Source organism: Lactuca virosa, chromosome 5 (genome assembly GCF_052849685.1).
Source record: "Lactuca virosa cultivar CGN04683 chromosome 5, Lactuca_virosa_CGN04683_v6, whole genome shotgun sequence".
In the NCBI taxonomy this organism is placed as follows: domain Eukaryota; kingdom Viridiplantae; phylum Streptophyta; class Magnoliopsida; order Asterales; family Asteraceae; genus Lactuca; species Lactuca virosa.
This window is the reverse complement of record NC_136430.1, coordinates 51,640,207-51,663,440: the sequence shown is the minus strand read 5'-3', so window position 1 is coordinate 51,663,440 and position 23,234 is coordinate 51,640,207.

The following is a 23,234-nucleotide window of genomic DNA, read 5'->3' as shown; positions in this document are numbered from 1 at the left end:
TTATTGATGCACAATAAACCCTAGGGCATCCTCTCTCCTGATATCTCCTAATGCACTAACTTTAAAACACTCAAACTTAATCCAAAAAGCTTGAAAGTTAGCAGAAACTGTTTTGACTTCTATTGAATTGAATGGTTGTACAGAATAGAAATTTCGGGTTGTCACAGATGAGATACCTAGTACCTTAGGATCCTTATATCAACCCCAAAACAACACATAAATTTGGAAAATCATAAAAACACTTAAAATCAGTTATTCCGTATTTTCCTGATTTACCTAAATCTAAAGAAGAACAAGGAACTAATAGCTCCGCTAACTTCGTAGTAAGGAATCCCATAGTTCCCAACCAATCGTTCAATAGTCTCCAAGATTCTCTCTCCCCTATCTTCCTAAAATGAAAAGGGTACTTCCGAGGACGAACCATGTAAAGAACCCACTGACGGGGAAAAAGTGAAGAAGAGAAAGGGACAATCAAAGATAAGAAACCTGTCGAAGATTTCAATTTGAAATCTATAGGATTTTTATTCTCTCTATATCCTTTGATATTGGAAGGACTTCGATTCTCTCTGTGTCATTTGAAATAAATAGGATTTCAGTTCTCTCTCTATCCTTTAAAATTGAAAGGATTTCGATTCTCTTAATCATTTGAAATCATTAGGATTTCAATTCTCTATTTATCCTTTGATATCAGAAGGATTTTGATTCTCTCTCTCTATCATTTGAAATCAGTAGGCTTTTAATTCTCTCTATCTTTTAATGTCGCAAGGATTTCGATTCTCTCTCTGGCATTTGAAATAATTATGATTTCAATTCTCTCTCTAGCCTTTAAAATTGAAAGGATTTCAATTCTCTCTCTATCATTTGAAATCAGTAGGATATCAATTTTCTGTCTATCCTTTGATATTGGAAGGATTTCGATTCTCTCTCTATCATTTGAAATAAGTAGGATTTTAATTCTCTCTCTATCCTTTGATATCGAATGGATTTCGATTCTATATCTATCACTTATAAATCGGTACGATTTCTTGAATCTATCACTCTCTATAATTTGGAAATCTATTGGATTTTAGAATAAATTATAGTATCATAAAATACAACTCATACATACTTGTTTATGACTACATAGTGTAAAACAACTTAGCGTGCCCGTCTAAGCATATTAGGAAAATGGACAATCGAAGGAATTCACAAATTTACCCACCACCATCATTTAGAATATACTCACCACCAGTGCAAACCGTAATTGCATAAAGGATCGCCACAATATTAGCTAGATATGAGGCCACCCGAATGAATCTATTTTGAATGATAGTAATGGTGGTGGTATTCCTTTATTTAACAAAAAAACCCTAGATCCTATTCGTAAAAGGATTTCTTAGCCTACAAACCCTAGTCCTTCTTTGGTACGGAAAGAGCCGTTGGTCTATCCCAGTGGATAGAGGTGTTTGAGGCACTATTCTGCATCAGTTTTTATACTGATGTCTTCCGAGTTAAGTATGATACTTGTACGCTAATGGATTCATCCCTAACTTGGTGGAATAACCATAACAAGTCTATGGGAATTGATGCGGCCTATTTCATTACTTGGGAAGCCCTAAAACAGATGTTGGTCGAGGAGGATTGTCGTCGAAAGGAAATTTAGGCTCTAAAAAGAGAATTGTGGAACCTTACTATGAAAGGGTCGGAAGTGACTGCTTACACCTCCTGATTTAACCATCTCGCTAACCTACGATTGGGAATAGTAAAACCAGAACACAGAAAGATTGAAAGGTATATTTGGGGGATAGCTCCCTCAGATTAAGGTCTGGTTGTTGTAGCCAGACCCACTACCTTTGATAGTGCTAAACGATTGGCCTATCATTTGTTTGACCAATATATCCATCAGTGTACCATGACCCAACTGACGGAATAGAACCGGACGGAGGGTACAAAACGGAAGTGTAAGGAGTCCAAAGGGAACTTCAATCTCCTCAACCCCAAATCAGAACCTATGAATATCTATGTTGAGAACACAAACACTCCTACCCCATAGAAGTCCTACACTGGGACTTTCCCCTATTGTACGAAGTATAATTTCCACCATGTCATAAATTGTAGAGATATGGTCTGCAACAACTATAACTCGAGTGGTCATCTCACAGGTACTGCAGAAAGACCCGAAACACTACAATCTCAAACACTGCTACAGGAGGAAGCCAAATCTTCTTCAAATGCAACCAATCGGGACACTTCAAGAAGGATTGCTCTAAGCTGAAGAATTAGGGTGGCAAAGGAAGAGCAACGTGATTCTTCCTATAGACACTCTCCAGGACCCATATGCGGTTACTGGTACGTTCCTATCAACAATATCCATGCATTTGTACTATTTTATCCTAGTACCGATAGAAGCTTTACTTTTCGTATGTTTAGAAGTATAATATCCCAATAATCATGCAAACTTAAAAAAGCTTAGATGGTAGAAGTAGCTAACGGTCAGTTAGAAAGCACTTTAGAAATACTCACCACTTGCCTTTTTACCCTGAGTAAGCACGTCTTTCATGTCAACATAATGCCTATAACCATTGGAAGTTTCGATGTAATCATCAGAATGGATTTGTTATCACCTCATCGAGCACCACATAACAAATTAGACATGAGTACTGCATATCATGCTCAAATGGATTGACAAAGTGAAAGGATGATGCAAAATCTAGAAGACAATGTCCATATGTGTGTGATATACTTTAGTAATGCATGTGATACTCACTTACCACTAGTTGAATTTATATACAACAAATAATCTAGAACGAAACCTAACCTATTGAGCTTTAGGTCCGAAACTGTAGACAGTCAATTCACTACGAACCTCTTTAAAACCTGACCTATTGAGATTTAATGCATATATTGGAAAACAAATAGTGTCATTACAATGATAATAAGATATGAAATGGAATCTTACTTCCAATTATGGAAAATCTCAAACGAAACACAAAGCACAAACTGCAACCCTAGTTAATACGTCTGAAAAACTGAAATTTCATATTAAGCAGTTGTGAGCGAAGAAAACATTCTAGTATCGTAGCACATGTTCATATGTTTCCGAAATTATAAAGAATATCTACAACGGAGTTTGTATGCAAAGGATACGGTCCTTATAAGAAACCAAACTAGTATAATATTGATTTTCTTAAAACTACAAAAACCGTTTCGATCCGATGAGGCACTTGCACACCTCAGATGGAAATTCTGAGAATATTTTTAGACTTAGGTTATGGTCTATTATTTAAATCCATACTCGAAATACTTTTATAAAAAATATTTGTAAAAGTCAAAAAATTGGGCGTTTTCGGGTCAATTAGACGCAAATCTTTAAACACGATTTCTCAGAGTTCTACCACTCGAAAAGTTAATTCGTTTGGGTTTTTGGTATACTTGAAATCGACATTATCATTCTCCACTTTTGAAAAATATTAGATGTTGGGATTTTGGCATGCAAATCTAGAAGAGTTTTTGGGACTTTGTGTGATTGATGACATCGTCATGTCCATGCATATAGTCTAAAAATCAGCAAAATATTCCCCTCTTCCTCCCATACCCATGCGCCGATACCCACGCCCCCATCACCCCCTCCTCTCCTCCTCCATCTTACGTTCTTGTGTACCCTCTTCTTGAAAAGTACAATGCATGACCTTTTATGTGTTTGAATTTCAAAGAGGGTATGGTCTTGCATGGCCTTGTGAGACACCCTTAGGTGTATAAATAGAACTCATCTATTCCCATTTTCCATGACCAATTCAGTGAACAAACACTCTCAAACTCTCTCTCTCTCTCTCTCTCTCTCTCTCTCTCTCTCTGTCACTATCTTGACCTTTCTCTCGGCTGGAACTCCCCCACCGAAGGAGCCATCCACCGCCGGTACACCACCACCATCTCGTGGTGCTTCCTGAACACGATCACATACTCACATCTAAGAACCGAGTTCATGCATTAAGTTGAGTGTTTACAGGCAATTTTTAAATATATTATACATTTCATTAGGGGGGGGGGGGGGAATGCATGTGTTGACATATTTCGTTTATGCAAAAAAATTCTTTAAAACATACTAGAAAATGCTATCATTTTATGTGAATATTTGTGGTCTGTTTTGCCCATCTTCATCCCTTTGGTATACAAAAAGGTTTTGTATGCAATTACTTAAGATCGATATATTTTAAAGGCCTAATTGCACACATTTATATGATCTTTACACAATTTATTATGATTTTTGCAAGACTGCATATCATTGCAGTCATTTTCGGACCATTTTGTAAAAACGGTCATTTTCACCTTAGTTAGGGTTGAAACGGATGCTAATTCCGACTCCCGATGATTTTTCTAAAATTTTTCTAATACAGGGACATAATCGACATTCTAGATAAATTTCCCTGTTTTGTCTTTCATATATATAAATATATATATATATATATATATATATATATATATATATATATATATATATATATAAGTTATAATTATTATAACTTAGAATTTATACATGTACTTATGATCGCTACTTTGAAACATACATCTTTATAAAAGCGAGTACATTACACTTTTATGTGTGTACCGAACAAACTCAACTTTTACAAACATTATGCAACAAAAATCGTTTTGCCTAGTGACTTAGCCATATATAAGTTAGGGCTTTTCTGTAACACCTATTCCAGGTATTGATTAATTTATAAATTTTTAGAGTTTTGTGCATGGACTAGGCGAGTTGGGGTGTTCCAACTCGTCGAGTAGAGACTGTTATGGGGATGCGGGGTTTTGGTTCTGCTCGACGAGTCGGAAGGCCCCGACTCGAAGAGTAGGAGCTGTAAAGATAAACCCTAAATTTTAGGGTTTGCACCTAATTTATGGAACATAATCCGTCTCTTGTGGCCTCCCTTATCACTATATTAGCCAGAGAAAACCGTAGTTCGACCTTGCACTTTCTTGAGTGAGAGTAAGAGCTTTTGTGAGTGATTTTGGGGTGTTGGTGAAGGATTTTAGAGCTTGAAGAGGAAGGAGCAAGGAGAGGAGCAGTAGATCCGACATCTACTCTGTATTGGCCATCATCTTGAGGTATAAAGTCGTCACCTTGATCTCTAGTTGATTAGATCCCTTTTCTTGGAAGTAAATGGCCATTTTTGGTGAAAAATGGAGTCAAACTCAGATCTGGACTTATCACAAGGATATGGTTCCAGATTTGGACCTCTCTAGGTCCCCAATGTCATAAAGTTGCCCACTTTACGCACCTTAGCCCCTTTCCATGCACAAAAGCCTTGTAAGAAGCCTAGTTTTGATGTTATGGCCTTGAAGGGCCTTGCATGCACGTAAAGTTTGCAACTTTACGTGGTGTCTGCACTAAAGGAGTTTGGATCTGGAGTTTGGGACCTTAGATCCCACTGAAAAGGGCTGGACTTGGAAACGACTGAAGGAACTCGTCGAGTCCCTTAGCTGACTCGACGAGTCGGGGTAGGGTTTGCCCGTTTCTGAGGTTTTGAATGAGTGCAGTAAAGGATTATGGTTTTGTTCAGAATGGACATTAGTTTTCTAGGACATTTGATGAACTCGACGAGTCACTAGGGTGACTCGGCGAGTTAATGCGGGAATCAGTGGAATTGACTTGGGAGGAACTCAACGAGTTGCTAGGATGCACTCGACGAGTTGAGGTCAACATGGATTGTTGACCTTAACTTTGACCAGGGATGACCAAAGTTGACTTTAAGGGAAATTATGGGATTATGACAATTTGATCACATGTTGGTTATAACCAGTGAGGAAGAGTAGTGTGTGGGATACATCCGATCTTAGCTTGTCAGTTTAACATTCGAGAGGTGAGTCTCCTCACCATACCAATGGTTCTAAGGTACCAAGGCTGGCCCATGTTATGATATGTGGTATCCTAGCTGTGGTTATATTATGTACCATGTTAGTTGGTATGAGCTAGGAGGTATGCTAGTGGTATATGTGGTATGTTTGTATGGAAGACCATGGGAGAGCCATGGCACTTGGATGTAAGACCATGTCGACAGCCCATGGCTTTCCTATTGAAGACCATGGGAGAGCCCATGACACTTAGGTGTAAGACCATGTGGGGAACCCATGGCATCCTGAAGTAAGACCCTGGGAACGAACCCAAGTCATCCCTATTTGTTGTATGCATGGCTTATGTGATATATGCGTAGGTTTTATAGCTAATATATATATATATATATATATATATATATATATATATATATATATATATATATATATATATATATATATATATATATATATATATATATGTGTGTGTGTGTGTGTGTGTGTTATGTAGATTGTGTGTGGGGTATGCTCTGGGGAACTCACTAAGCGTTAGCTTACAGTTGTGGATTTGTTTCAGGTACATCTGAGCCCAAGGCCACAGGCTAGGCTTGATGGAACGGCTTGCACTCTCTCTCATTCGTTATCATGGGGCACTCTGTTGTTTTAAAATAAAAAAATTGATGTTGTTATGAAACTGAAAATAATTGTATTTGTGATTTCATGGTCTATGGGACGTGATTTGGTTAATTAAAAATGAACAATTTCTTTTGAAAAATTGGGTCGTTACAAGTTGGTATCAGAGCCTTGGTTTGAGGGATTTGGGCACACTTTCGGGTGTGTTAGGACTCAAACTAAGGAAATGGTAAAATTGTTTTAAAAAATAAAAGTTAAAAACTTTTAAAGAATGGAAAAGAAGAGAGCGCAACGTGCGTGATCGGTCGAGCCAAGTAAGTGGTTCCCCGATATGTTAGCCATGTTATACTGATGTTTGAGCTTTGATAATCATATGGAACTTGCTATGTGTATGCTTTTAAAATTGTATACGGTTAGGAGCTTATAGCCTTAGAATGATTGATTTGGCCTTAGAAAGTCTATTTGATCCTTTTCTGTGTATAATTTGCATCCATAAAGGGAACCTGTTATGATTGGTCTGATTGATGTGAGTAGAGCAAATCTTAGGATAGCCTGGGATTTGACATATGTGATAGTCTGTGGGATATGATTTATTTTTGGACCGAATTAGAGTTAGCAGGTAGATCCTTGGGGAAGGTACATCTAGGTGTGGAAGGTAGTATTGGGCCCGTAGTACTGAAAGCACACGACCTGTACCCGAACCAATGTTAGATCTGTAAGCTCTAAGGAGGATCGGTGTGAGAGAATCCTCTAATTATGTATCCTGATTATTATGATTCATGACATTTCAGTTCAGCATGGTGGTGAAACGATTTGGAGGAGGGGATTAGGATTAGGGTCAAGATCAAGATGAGGATCAGGATTAGGATCGGGATCAGGATCCGGGTGGGGTAGTGGTGCTAAGCCCATTGATGAGGGTTGCACGAGCACATTGCAGCCGAAGTGACGAAGGGCATCCATGACGCTACCCAATGATCTTTGGGACAGTCAAGGAAAGTATGATGGAGATTATGGAGGAGAGGATTTGGTCATTCAGAGCCGAGATTGCTGCGGGCCAGGTCGGGGCCCGACATCCTCGTTTTGGGAGTTCAAGGCGTGCGGGGTGCTAGAGTTTTTTGGGGTCAGGGACCACATTGTTAGCCGATGCTGGGTGGCGGATATTGAGAAGGCCCATCGCACGAGTTCTTGCCCTGATGCGGCAAATGTGGGTTTTGCTTCATGTAGGCTGAGAGACAGAGCCCAGGATTGGTGGGGAGAGGTGACCAGCTAGGTGGGAGCAGACGGTGTGGCTGAGATTACATGGGACGAGTTTGTTTGGCGATTTGATGCGGATTTTGCACCACCTATTAAGGTGTAACGGCTTGTGAGGGAGTTTCATGACCTTCAGTAGACCACCGAGACTGTGGCGGAGATCACTGCCAAGTTTCGGGAACGGGATTTGTTGATCCCACAATACGCTACGAATGAGGATATGAGGTGTACGAGATATCATTCCATGCTGAGGGATGATATCCGCGAGTTTGTGAGTTTTACAGGGTGCAAAACCCTGAATGGGATGGTGGAGAAGGCCCGGGAGCAGGAAATGGAGTTGGACTTCCGCACCAAGTGGAAGTTAGAGCAGACACAGACAGTAGTGGGTCAGGCTAAAAAGCCTAAGACGTTGGATCCTCCCAGCAAGGGCCAGCAGGGTCGTGGCCGGTGTGCCAAGTGCGGTAAACCGCACAGTAGGGCTTGTCGGGCAGCAGGCTCGGGATGCTATGCATGTGTCCTATCGGGCCACGTGATCAGGGATATCCCCAAGAAGGGCTTGATTTGTTTTCACTGCAACTAGACCGGCCACAAGCGGGCCGATTATCCGAGGTTGCAGGTAGTGGGTGGAGCAGCGGCAGTGCCAATACCCGCAACACTGAGGATCACAGATGGCCGCCCTGCTAAGGCGGATGCTCCAACGGTAAACAGCCGCGCCTTTCAGTTGACTACCGAAGAGGCTCGGGCAGAGCCATACTTCATGGCTGGTATGTATTTATTCTTCTCTAGTCTATACTTATTAGCACTGCTTATGTGTACATTGTGCTTATGTATAGCGACCTTTTTGGTCAATGGTATGTCGGCTCATGTTTTGTTCGATTCGGGAGCTACACGATCGTTTGTGTCTCTTGCGCTTAGCAAGTAGTTTCGGGATGCGCCGGGAACTTTGGATTCCCAACTCGAGGTGGAGATTGCGGATGACCGCACCGTGAGTGCTGTGAGGGTGTATCGGGACTGTGTCCTTAATGTGCTTGGGTAGAGGTTTCGTATGGATCTAGTCCCGATACTGTTTCGAGGACTAAAAGTGATTGTCGGGATGGACTTGTTGGGCGCCAATGGGATCATGATCGATTACGAGCGCCAATTAGTGAGGTTTCGAACCCCAAGTGGGGGAGAACTAGTTATACATGGTGAGAGGGCCTCGCAAGGGCCAACCCTCTATTCGGCTGCGAGGGCTAGGAGATTTTTGCAGCAGGGAAGTACAAGATTTCTGGCTTATATCTCAGATACAAGGGTTGAGACCACGACAAATATGTGCAGTGTGCCGGTGGTATAGGAGTTTCGGGATGTCTTTCCTGAGGAGTTACCAGGAGTGCCTCTGGAGAGGCAAGTGGAGTTTCACATTGATTTAATGCCATGTGCCGCACCAATAGCAAAGGCACCATATCGACTAGCACCGCCCGAGATGCAAGAGCTATCTACGCAGCTTCAGGAGCTTCTAGACCGAGGGTTTATTTGACCGAGTTGTTCCCCGTGGGGAGCTCCATTCCTGTTCGTGAAAAATAAGGATGGATCACACAAGATGTGCGTTGATTATCGAGAGATGAACAAACTAATGATGAAGAACCGTTATCCGTTACCGAGGATTGATGATTTGTTCGATCAGCTGTAGGGCATGTCTTGGTTTTCAAAGAATTATCTTCGGTCGAGATACCATCAGATGAGGTTTCGGGATGAGGATATACCGAAGACAACTTTCAGGACTCGGTATGGGTACTATGAATTTGTGGTGATGCCATTTGGGTCACCAATGCCCCATCTGTGTTTATGGATCTCATGAACAGGGTCTGTAGACCGATGTTGGATCGGTCGGTGATTGTTTTTATTAATGATGTCCTGGTCGATTCTAAGAACAGGGAGCAGCATCAGTAGGATCTGAGGGAGGTATTGGAGACAGTGATGCGGTGGGAAGTACCAAAGAATGCATCCGAGATCCGTAGCTTCTTGGGTCTAGCGGGCTATTATCGGTGATTTATCCAGGATTTCTCCAAGATTGTTGTGCCATTGACCCGCTTAACCAAGAAGAATGTGACATTTCGATGGGTCACGGATCAACAGTTGGCTTTTGAGACCCGGAAACGGAGGTTATGCGAGGCTCCGATTCTAGTACTACCTGAGCGATTAGATGATTTGGTGGTATACTGTGATGCGTTGATCTCAGGGTTAGGTGTGGTACTGATACAGAGGGGGCATGTGATAACTTATGCCTCGAGGCAGTTGAAGCCTCATAAGGCGAATTTCCCCACTCACGACCTGGAATTGGGGGCAGTGGTGTTTTCCCTCAAGATTTGGAGGCACTATCTGTATGGGGTAGGGTGCACTATTTATACTGATCATAAGAGTTTGAGGTATTTGATGGATCAGCAGAACCTCAACATGCGGCAGAGGATGTGGTTGGAAGTGCTGAAAGATTATGACTGTGAGATCTTGTACCATCCAGGGAAGGCCAACATAGTGGTCGATGCTTTGAGCCGCAAGGCGGTAGCTTCCCTGATTGGGAACATTTGTTTGAGGATGAGTGTGATCTCTCCTTTGTTGGATATGATCAAAGAGGCCCATGTCGAGGGTGTGAAGAAGGAAAATTGCAAGATTGAGCGGATTCGAGGACAGTATCCTTTGTTTGTTAAGGATAACCAAGGTCTTCTAACACAGTGTGGTCGGGTATGGGTACCGGTGACTGGAGGAGTGAGACAGAAGATATTAGAGGAGGCACACAAGTCCAAGTTCTCTATATATCCAGGGGCGACGAAAATGTATAGGGATTTGAGACCGAGTTATAGTGGTCCTGCATGAAGCGGGTGATCGCCTGGTTTGTGGAGCGGTGCTTGACCTACAGGAATGTCAAGGCCGAGCATCAGCAGCCTCATGGAAAGGTTCAACCGCTACCCATTCCTATGTAGAAATGGGAAGATATCACTATGGACTTCATCACGAAGTTATCGAGGACGGCGAGGGGTGTGGACGCCATATGGGTGGTTGTAGACAGACTTACAAACAGTGTCCATTTTATCCCGATCTCTGAGAGTATATCCGCTGAGAAGTTGGTGGATATTTATGTACGAGAGGTGGTGGGTAGACACGGGGTGCTAGTGACTGTAGTCTCTGACAGGCATGTTTGGTTTACATCTAGGTTCTGGAAGAAGTTCCACGAGGAACTGGGCACTCAGTTGCATTTTAGTAGGACGTACCCCCCCAGACAGATGGCCAGAGTGAAAGGACGATCTAGACACTTGAGGTTATGCTTCGTGCATGTGTGTTGGATTTTGGAGGGAGTTGGGATACGTACCTCCCATTGGCAGAGCTTTCATACAATAACAGTTACCACACCCGTATCGACCGACCTCCATTTGAGATATTGTATGGTAGGAGATGCAGGAACCCGGTTTGTTGGGGCGAGGTTAGACACCGGGCCATGGGGAGCACTGAAGTAATTCTCAAAAACTACCGGGTTGATTCAGCAGGTGCTAGAGCAGCTGTGGGTCGCGCAGATCCGTCAGAAAAGTTATGCTGACCTGCGACGATCGAATCTTGAGTTCCAGGTGGGGGACTTTGTGCTACTGAAAGTGTCACCATGGAAGGGGGTCATCAGGTTTCGAATGAGGGGCAAGCTAGGACCCCAACATATAGGTCCGTTCAGGATTACGGTCCGGGTGGGCAAGGTGACATATCGCTTAGATCTACCAGACGATCTTAGCCAGATTCACAACACCTTCCATGTGTCACAACTTCGGAAGTGTGTCACTGACGAGGCCGCATTCATTTTTTCTGGACGACATTCAGGTGTATGAGAGCCTGAAATACATTGAGAGGCCGGTTTCAATCTTAGATAGGAAGACCAAGGTTCTTCGCAATAAGGAAGTGAAGCTAGTAAAGGTGCAGTGGCAGCACCGCAGGGGCTCCGAGTGGACTTGGGAGCCGGAGGACAAGATGCGAGACCAATACCCGGATTTGTTTGGACCAGCAGACTTCGAGGACAAAGTCTAGTTCCAGTAGGGGAAACTTGTAACACATGTTCCAGGTATTGAATAATTTATATAATTTTTAGAGTTTTTTTCATGGACTCGGCGACTTGGGGTGCTCCAACTCGTCGAGTAGAGACTGCTATGGGGTCGCGGGGTTTGGGTTTTACTCGAAGAGTCGGAAGGCCTCGAATCGACGAGTTGGACCTGTAAAGACAAAAACCCTAAATATTAGGGTTTGCACCCTATTTAAGGAACATAATCTGCCTCTTGTGGCCTCCCTTATCACCCTATTAGCCAGAGAAAACCCTAGTTCGACCTTGCACTTTCTTGAGTGAGAGTAAGAGCTTTTGTGAGTGATTTTGGGGTGTTGGTGAAGGATTCTAGAGCTTGAAGAGGAAGGAGAAAGGAGAGGAGCAGTAGATCCGACATCTACTTTGTACTGGCCATCATATTGAGGTATAAAGTTGTCACAATAATCTCTACTCGATTGGATCCCTTTTCTTGGAAGTAAATGGCCATTTTTGGTGCAAAATAGAGTCAAACTCGGATCACGTCTTATCACAAGCATATGATTCTAGATCTGGACCTCTCTAGGTCCCCAATGTCATAACGTTGCGCACTTTATGTAGCTTAGCCCCTTTCCATGCACAAAAGCCTTGTAAGAAGCCTAGTTTTGATGTTATGGCCCTGAAGGGCCTTGCATGCACGTAAAGTTTGCAACTTTACGTGGTATCTAAACTAAGGGAGTTTGGATCTGGAGTTTGGGACCTTAGATCCCAATGAAAAGGGCTAGAGTTGGAAAGGAATGAAGGAACTCGTCGAGACCCTTAGCTGACTCGACGAGTCGGGGTAGGGTTTGCCTATTCCTGGGTTTCTGAATGAGTGTAGTGAAGGATTGGGGTTTTGGTCTGAACGGATATTAGTTTTCTGGACATTTGATGAACTCGACGAGTCACTAGGGTGACTTAGAGAGTTGATGCGGGAATCAGTGGAATGCACTCGGGAGGAACTCGACGAGTTGCTAGGATGCACTCAACGAGTTAAGGTTAACATGGAATGTTGACCTTGATTGTTGACCTTGACTTTGACCAGAGTTGACTTTGAGGGCAGTTATGGGATTATGACAAGTTAATCACATGTTGGTTATAGGCAGTTAGGAGGAGCAGTGCGTGGGATACATCCGATCTTAGCTTGTCAGTTCAGCATTCGAGAGGTGAGTCTCCTCACCATACCAATGGGTTGCCGGCCCATTTTATGATATGTGGTATCCTAGCTGAGGTTGTATTACGTGGAATGTTAGTTCGTATGACCTAGGACGTATGCTAGTGCTATATGTGGTATGTTTGTATGGAAGACCATGGGAGAGCCCATGACACTTGGATGTAAGACCATGTGGAGAGCCCATGGATTTCCTATTGAAGACCATGGGAGAGCCCATGGCACTTAGGTGTAATACCATGTGGGGAGCCCATGGCATCCTGGAGTAATACCCTGGGGACAAGCCCAAGGCATCCCTATTTGTTGTATGCATAGCATATGTGATATATGCTTAGCTTTTATAGCTATAATGGTATGTGTTATCTGGATTGTGTGTGGGGTATGCTGTGGGGAACTCACTAAGCGTTAGCTTATAGTTGTGGATTTTTTTCAGGTACATCTGAGCCCAAGGGCAAGGGCAAGGCTTGATGGCGCAGCGTGCACTCTCTCTCAGTCGTTATCATGGGACACTCTGATGTTTTAAAATAAAAATTTAATGTTGTTATGAAACTGAAAACAATTGTATTTATGATTTCATGATCTATGGGACGTGATTTGGTTAATTAAAAATGAAACATTTCTTTTGAAAAATTGGTTCGTTACATTTTCACTCTCGATCCTTACATCTCGGGTGCTTATCCACGTACAATATAAGTCGGGTTTTCATATACATTACTTAATGGATTTATAGTGAGACACTATTCATTAGCTAAAGTGTAAACAATTAGAATACCCACACTACTATACTTGTTAATCCTCGGAGCGCGATAGGTATGTATAGATCAATACGGGGTTAACATCCCCACATATGGTTACTAGCTACAACATCGACCGATTAATCGAAGCGGGTGATAAATATCTACAATCATTACCACAACGTCCAATGAAGCGTTGTAGCAGGTACTTCAATCACATAGATCAGCTATAGAACTCACGATAAACATTAACTGAATCTGTCTCTCCCTTTTTCTCTCAAGAAAACGTAGATTTGGTTTCTCTCTTTACAAAACAGTTACAAGCATGGTTTTACTTATGGAAAAGCATCTTTGGGCTTTCATAGTTCTTTAAAGGCTCTTCACAAAAATCATTCATAAATATGGTTTTATTTACAAAGAAAATACTTTTGGTTTTAGCTACAAAAGAAATACTTTTTTTTCACTATAAAAATAACATTACTGTACTAGCAGAAACCTGTAACTCTTACAAACCTCTTTTTGACCCTCAAAATTACATGTATTCTCAGGAATTCTTTAATCAATTTTTCAGACAAAGGAATAGTCATGGATTTCAGGTGACCAGGTTTTCTAGATTTTGTTATATATGCCTGCCTTTTTAAGGAAACTTGTGTACTCTATTATTATTTGTAAAAACCTTATATTCTAACATTAAGATGAAATACAACTACTTATTTGTTATTATTTTATGTGTGCTGTATATTCATGATGTGTATATTTAATGTACTAGTTTTTTATTTGTAATTCTTAGTTTATCGCATCTAAACCACACCTTACAGGCAGCGAACCCGATCGAGTATAGTATAGTTTTGATAAGCAAGGGTGTTGAACACAAGGTGAAGGGTAGTGAATTAATTTATAATGTTTGGTTATAGATTAAACAAAACACACAAAAGAAATAAAGAAAGTTTTTATGAAATTACATGACAAACAATTGATTAAACAATAAATCTCGATAAACTGACCGAAGACAAATCTCTTTAGGTGCTTTGGTTTAGACAAATTACATCTTAAAATCATAGATAATTGTGCACACAGATTTATTTATTCATGTTCACCGATTTCTAAAATGATTAGGTTCATGTTCACTATTACTAATCCTTTAGCGAACAAATCAATTCAAACAATGATTAGTTGATTTAACTAACTGGTTTCCTAGTGTTCAGTTCGTATTAAGCAAGACTTGTAATAATAGTTAATCAAATTGGTTGGTTCAATTAACTAATATGTGGTTGTTCATCACACATGCTGTCACACCCCGCTAAAGCGGAAACACGAGGCGTGGCAGTATAAAGGGTTTCATAGCAAAAGTTAAAAAACAACACCAACCATAGTATTAAAAATCATTACAGTTTTACAATGGGTTTGAACAACTTTTAAAAGAAATTACAATGTAAATTGAAATACAACACATGCGAATGCTCCTAAAAGTGAAGTGTCCCTAAGTGCCACTTACTCGATGATTCCTGAAAAAGCATGTAAAACGAGCGTCAACTATAAAAATAGTTGGTGAGTACTCACAGATAAACAAAATAATATTGGTTCCATGAATTGAAATCAAAGTTTTGATAAAAGTTTCCAATAATAAAAGTATATTGTTAAAATGAGTAAATAAGTTTGTAAAAACAAAGTTCTTTGTCATCATGAGAGATAAAGTATGTTGCCCAAATAAGATGCAACATTCATATTCTCATGGAAGATAAAGTTCGTTACTCAAACGAGTAAACAAGTTTCATTGCTAAAATGAGCAATCAATTTCGTTGCTACAAGGAGCAAACAATTTCATTGCTAAAACATGTATATAAGTTTTCAGTAATAAAAGTTCGTTGTTGTAATGAGAAACAAAGTTCATTGCCATAGTTAATAACAAGTTTATTGCTATAACGAGAAACGAGTTTGTATGTGTATGAGCAAACAATGAGTCTCAACCAAACCTATGACTGAAGCCTATCAAGATCTATGCTTATCGTTACATAGATGAATATGGTATCATGCACTCCAGCAATAGGGCGACTGAGGAGTTGTCAATTCCTAATAGCGCTATCCATAATGACCATTGGCTCAAAGAGTTAATGGTTAGAGATAAGGGAAGGGCCTTAGTACGATAAGTTCTCATGTTCCGTGTTGCATAGACATACATAGAGAGACATAGCAATAAAATAGCAATCATGTTTGATACAAATCAATTTAAATACAACATTGAAATAATAGTTTTTCGGGACATGCTTTTCCACCCCAAAACATAAAAAAAACTGAAAATAGGGGAGTGCGTGAATACTCACAATATGCAAAATATAGCAACCAAGTTTATACGAGTCAAATAAAATACAACGAATAATAAATGGTTTTTGGACATGCTTTTCCACCCCAAAATATAAAAACTGAAAATAGGGGAGTGGTGAATACTCACTATGCATTGAGATGATGCAAATGATGCCTTGATCTACGCTCCACTCGTACCACTATCGTTTTCCTACAACGATGTTACACACTAATGAGTCTCTAATTGAAATCCAATACTAGTATACTTACTACTACAATAGAATTACGCCAATAATGTGTCAAAATTTAATATTGATAAGTTACAAACATTTTTCTGTGGAAATTAAGTTTCAAAGAATCAATTGTTATATAACAATTTAAGTGGAAAATTTCCATTATTGAAATGTTAATATTTAACATTTTAGAGGTGTTCCAATGATTAAATATTCAAAACGAAATCAATTTAGTTCTAAACTTTCCTAAACTTTGTATTTCATTTTTAATTGAAGTCAAAGACCTTAAGATAAATTTTCTTGAATTTTTGATTTGTCTAACTATTTTTCGCCATTTAATTCCATGAATAATCATAAAATCATGGAAAAATAGTAAATTATCATGAAAAATTCTTGTAATTTTTGTGTAACTATTTTACAGTGTACATAATCAAGGAAAAATATTAATATGTGTTTTCAAAAAGTTTAACACAATTTTTCTGATTTTTGTACATTTAAGTGTATTAAATCTTGGGAAAATAGAAGAAAAATAGCATACAGAAGATAAAAATCATCAAAATTTTTATGTATCATCCTAACATATTATAAGAGTTTCTGGTAAATTTTCATGAATTTTGGATGAGTAAAACTATTTTTCCTGTTTTTAGTCCATTATAAACACAAAAATTCAAGAAAAATATATATACATTTTCAAAAATTCCTAAAATATTTTTCGGACTCTTAAATATAAGGTACAAGCTGTGAAAAATAAGAAATAATATTTTCACATTCCCTAAAGTGGTTTTATGATTTATTAGAGCTAAATAAAAAGAAAATTAAAAACCATACTAAACAGTAACACAAATCAATGAAACTTCATGAAAGATGTTTATGAGCTCAAGGGGTCATCCACAAATATTTCCAGAATTTATTTACAAGTTTAAGTATTTTATATGCTTTAACACTCTATTTTATTATTATTTTCATGTAAAAATAAAGAAAATATATATTGAGCTGAAAATTTGCAGAATGCAACTTCAAACAATTTAATAACAATGAAAAATTGTTTTCTTATTTTTGATGTCGAAAAACATGCCTAAAGGCTCAAACAATTATAGAGAAAACTTGATTCTTGTGATTTTGGTAAAAATTATTGATGTTACTTTGAGAATTTTTGCAACATGTTCCAAAGGCTTTTGAATCAAGATATTTTAATACCTCTTAATACATGATGTTAAGTGCTCAAATTAATTTTTCCTTGATTTTTAGTGATGAATAAGATCTTTGAACATGCAATACAAAACTAGTATTCACAAAAAGGTGCTGATTGAGCAACAGTTTTGTAAAAATTGCTAAAAATCGAAATATTTGAATTTTCCAGTGAGGTCAGATGGGTTTGAAAGCTAACTCAAAATATTATATTTCAGAAAAAGAATCCCGAATTTTGGTTAAGAAATTAGTGAGATATGACAGTTTAAAGTCAGGTAAAGAAATCTGGCAGATTGCATGCATGGTGATTGGTTAGAAAAATGAGTTTTCATCATTTTTTTGAGTAAATCTTTCGAAATATTTTAAAAGATATCATGATAAACTTATATTCTAGTCATGTTTCCAGAGATCAAAAGATTAAAACTTATCAAAATGTATACATTCATTTATGAACAAAATTTTGTTTCTCAAAAACTCTTAACTTGAGTTTGATGTTTTAATCCTTAAAATCGATTTTTGCACTAAGATCATGAACATGCAACCTTGTTTATCATACATGCATGGTGTTAAAACACATCCATGATGTTCTAAAAACCATTTTAACAAAAAGAAAACAAGTTTGAAGAAGATGAAAAAGTAGAAGTCGGTTTTTGAAGTAAAATGCACATGCATGGCTTAAATCATTGTTGTGGATCTTCAAGAGATGTATGTTCTTTACCTTAAATTTATATGTGGCTTGAAAAACCCTTATGAATCTCCATAATTTCGTGGTTAAGAGGCTGTGGTTGTGGTGTTTGGAGAAAAAAAATTAGAGAGAAGGTAGAGAGAGTTTTCTAGAGAGAGAAAGAAGAGAGATGTGTGTGTGTTGGAGAATGAGAGTGTGAGAGAGAGATATGGGAAGAGAGGGGTCCGAAATTTTGAGTATAATAACCCTTTCTCATTCATTTTGTTTTATAAAATTTAAGTTATTTTATAAAATATCTAAATTTTATATAAAATGTGCACTAAAATCAAGTTTTTATTCATGAAACCTTGATTTTTGACTTATAAATTAAGGATGAATGTTAATGACTTAAATTTTTATTTTACTTGATTATATTTCCCTGAATTTAATTGTTTTAAGATAATATTATAAGTTTCATAACTATTTTTATAGAATTCTTGATGTTAAACTTTATAAAATTTAAGTTTTAGGGTTTTTAGGGTTTTTGAGAGTTTGTAAAAATTTGGATATCAAAATTAATAGAATATTTGAGACTTTAAATTATCTTATGGTATTATAACTCTTTTATAGTTATAAATAATGTTTGTAATTTATTTTTATCGGTTTATTGGCATTCTATGTAGTGATTCCGAGATTCAAGCGAAATTGAGGAATCAAGTATACTAGTCCTAGTCTTCAACTTTGACTTAAGTTTCTATGAGACTTTGACCTAATTTCTACTTCTAGGTCAAGTGCATGATGTGTGTATATGATTCATGAAAAGGTGTTCGAGTCAAAGAGTGACCCGAATATGGATAGCCTCTACAGTTAAGTAGTTGTAGAATTCACATATCAATGTGAAATCTAAGTATATTATCCATTGTTTCTAGTTGCTTCCAAGTTTCTAGTAGGTTATAACTGAGCTTCTAGTCATTAAGTCTAGTATCTGTCGTGCCTATATGTGCAACTAAGTTTATTCAAATCTAGAACCGACTCGAATTTTGACGGTTGTCACACATGCTCACACATTAATTTGCTTATTTTCTAGTTAACCCTAGGTTATCTTCACAACACTAGGCTTACAATCTTGTTTTCACAAAACAATAAGATTCAAGTAATCAAGCAGATGTTCATACAACTCAATATACTTAGTCATCAATAGAAAATAATTGTCATTAACACATAAGGATCTTTTAACAAGCTTAACAAGATAAATTAAACACGAATAAAACAATCTAAATAGCATATAATTCACAAAATCAAGGGTTCATCTAATCATAAACACAAAGCAAAGGGTTTTAACACCTAAATCAGAAATTAATTGCATATAGAATCATGTTTGAACGTTAATTTTAGTCGGAACAACGAACCACATGATTACCGGCATGAATCTGCTCTCCAATCCTTTAGATATTCGCTCCTGTCAGCTTAACGGCCTTCCGGCCGCCTTTTAGACCCTCAAAACGGCTTCTTGGGGGTCTATAATCGCAGGAATCAATCTAGGGTGTAAGATCTCTCTGTAGGGATAATTTTCAGCTCTATTTATAGTTTTCAGCATCAAATCAACAAGTTTGGGCATGAACTCGGCGAGTTCTTCATTAAAATCCCGTATTCCCCAAGTCAGCGTCAAGAATAGCGAAGATTTCATTCAACTCCGCGAGTTTGTGACAAACAAGATGAGTTCTTTAAGAATCACCTTTTTTCAAAACATGAAAGTCGTCCTAAGTTGTGAGTAGTTTTCAAAACATTTTAAATATTGTCAATCAGAGTTACGAGTCACGAGATATGGCCAAAAACCGACGAGGGGTCAAGCAGTCCTACAACATCCTTTTTACGTCTTTTTAGCGCCTTTTTCCTCGTTTTGGATTCCACCTCCCATTTTAACTGTAATTTAGCATTTCAAAGCGTAGTAAGTATCTTTTAGTTCTAAATAGCATAAAAACATAGTATAAAATAATAAGAAAACATCATAAATATATGCATAAACTAGATGTTATCAATTCAATTGCTTGTGATCAATGAACTAAGTCGCACCGCCCGACATGTAAAGAACCCACTGACGAGGAGGAATCTGAAGAAGAGAAAGGAACGATCAAAGATAAGAAACCAGTTGGAGAAATTAGAAAATTTCATTTTTCTCCCTATCATTTGAAATTAGTAGGATTTTAATTTTTTCTCTATCCTTTGATATTGGAAGGACTTCGATGCTCTCTCTGGAATTTGTAATTTGTAGGATTTCAATTCTCTCTCTATCCTTTAAAATCGAAAGGATTTCCTTTCTCTCTCTATTATTTGAAATCAATAGGATTTCAATTCTCTCTTTATGCTTTGACATCGGAAGGATTTTGATTCTCTCTCTATCGTTTGAAATGAGTAGGATTTTAACTCTCTCTCTCTATCCTTTGATATCAGAAGGATTCAATTCTTTCTATGTTATTTTAAATCAATAGGATTTCAATTCTCTATCTATCCTTTAGAATCGAAAGGATTTCGATTTTCTCTCTAGCATTTGAAATCAGTAGGATTTTAATTCTTTCTCTATCCTTTAATATCAGAAGGATTTCGATTCTCTCTCTATCATTTCAAATCAATACGATTTCAACTCTCTTTATATCCTTTGATATCGGAAGGATTTTGATTCTCTCTCCCTATCATTTATATAATAAATAGGATTTCAGGAATCGAACACTCTCTATAATTTGGAAATCTATAGTATTTTAGAAAAAATTACACTATCATAAAATACAACTCATACATACTTGTTTATGACTACATGGAGTAAAACAACTTAGTGTGTCCGTCTAAACATATTAGGATATAGGCCCCTCGAACGAATCCGCAAATTCAGCCACCACCATCATTTCGAATAGACACACCACTAGTGCAAACCCTAATTGCATAAGGGATTGCCACAATATTAGCTACGTATGAGGCTTCCCGAATGAATATCCCTTGAATAATAGTAATGGTGGCGATATTCCATTCTTTGACAGAAACACCTCTATCCTACTGGATAGAGGTGTTCGACGTTCTGTTCCACATCAGTTTTTGTACTGATGACTATCAGGTTAAGTATGTTACTTGTACGCTAATGGATTCCACCCTGGCTTGCTGGAATAACCATACCAAGTCTTTGGGAATCGATGCGGCTTGTCCCATTACTTGGGAAGCCCTAAAACAGATGCTGACCGAGGAGTATATTCCTCGTCAGAAAATTTAGGCACTAGAAAAAGAATTATGGAACCTTACTATGAAAGGGTCGGAAGTGACTGCTAACACCTCTTCATTTAACCATCTCGCTAACCTCATTTTGGGAATAGTAAACCCAGAACATAAAAAGATTGAAAGGTATATTTGGGAGCTAGCTCCCTCAGTTCAAGGTCTGGTTGTTGTAGCCATACCCACTACCTTTGATAGTGCTAAACAATTGTCGTATCATTTGTCTGAGCAATATATCCATCAGTGTACCATGACCCAACTGACTGAACGGAACCGGACGAAGGGTACAACATGGAAGTACCACGAGGAGTCCAAAGGTAACTTCAAAGTCCTCAAGCCCAAATCATAACCTATGACTTTCTATGTCAAAAACTCAAACACTCCCACCCCATCCATGTCCTACACTGGGACTTTCCCCTATTGTCATAAATTGCAGAAGTGTGGTCTGCAACAAATGTTACTCGAGAGGTCATATCATAGGTACCAGAAAAAGACCCCAACCACTACAATCTCAAATATTGCTATAGGAGGAAGCCATAACTTCTTAAAAGGCAACTGTTAAAAATATACGATCTGATTACCACGAATAAAAGGCTCAGTTACCAGTTACTGGGTGACAGATATATATTTTTAATGAGATTAGATGCGGAAAGATAAGAAGTATGGAATAAATAAATACTGGAAAGCTATAAATGACTGAAAGCTATAAATGAAATAAATGACAGTATTTAACTGACATAAAGCTGTAATAAAATATATAAATATAGATATAGTAGGTGGGTTTTGAACTGGACTTGTGGAACGACTGGTCTATAAAGTACGTTTTGTCAAATAAATGACTGAACGGCTTAAGGTTGGACTGGATCTTAATAGACTGTGTCTCTATTTGTTCAATGTTCAATCAGGTATAAGTAACATAAAATTTATTCAAAATTCTGTTACTCAATTGTTTATACAGTAAGACAAATACACTGGTTTTTATGTAATTGTATTTAAGGTATTTCTGGTTGTTTTGAAAGGTTGTTGTTGGTAAGGTAGGTATGTTGTCTTGGTTGATTTGGGTATGGGTATTGGTTGATTTGGGTGTTGGTATGGGTTGTTTTGGGTGTTGGTATTGGTTGTTTTGGGTGTTGGTATCGGTTGTTTTGAAAGTTGGTATTGATTGTTTTGATGTGAGAGAGGTGTTTGGTGGTGATAGGTGTAGTAAACAAAGGTGGTATAGGCTTTGTTTGATGGGTTGAATGTGAGGAAGATGATGAATAGTGTTTGTGTTCTTGAGTTGTTCTTGAAGAAGAGGTTGTTCTTGAAGCTTGTTGGTCTTGGCTTTGGCTTTCTTCTTTTGGAGTGAAAGAGTTACAGAATATTACAATGAAAACTCTTTAAACACTCTCTAACACATACAATACACTCACATACATCCACACACACACACATACTCACGTATGCGCTCTCTCTCTCTCTCTCTCTCTCTTTGGTGTATTTACCCACAACACTCCCACACTTTGGTGATTTTATTCACACTTTGGTGTTTTTCTCTACTCCTCTCTTCTTGCATGCATCTATATATATATGCACAAATACTCCAGGCAACTCTCATTTGTTTAAGGGAAAGTAAACATTGTTGAGGAGTGAAAGCTGGAAAGAAGTTGGAAGCATGCAAGTGGGTTTTCTTCTTTTGTGTTGTCTTTGCTTTCTTTCCTCACAGCACATACACATATACACTATGCATGTGCATGTATATATATTCAAAAGTAATTTCTAGGTGGTATGTATGCTGGAAGTGATGATGAAGCTGTGAGTTTAGAAAGAAAGAAGAAACACATGTGATGGAGACTTTTGCTTTTGTGTTTTCTTGTTTCTTCCTTCATATGTATATGTATACGATACATGTATATATATATATATATATGTATATATATATATATAT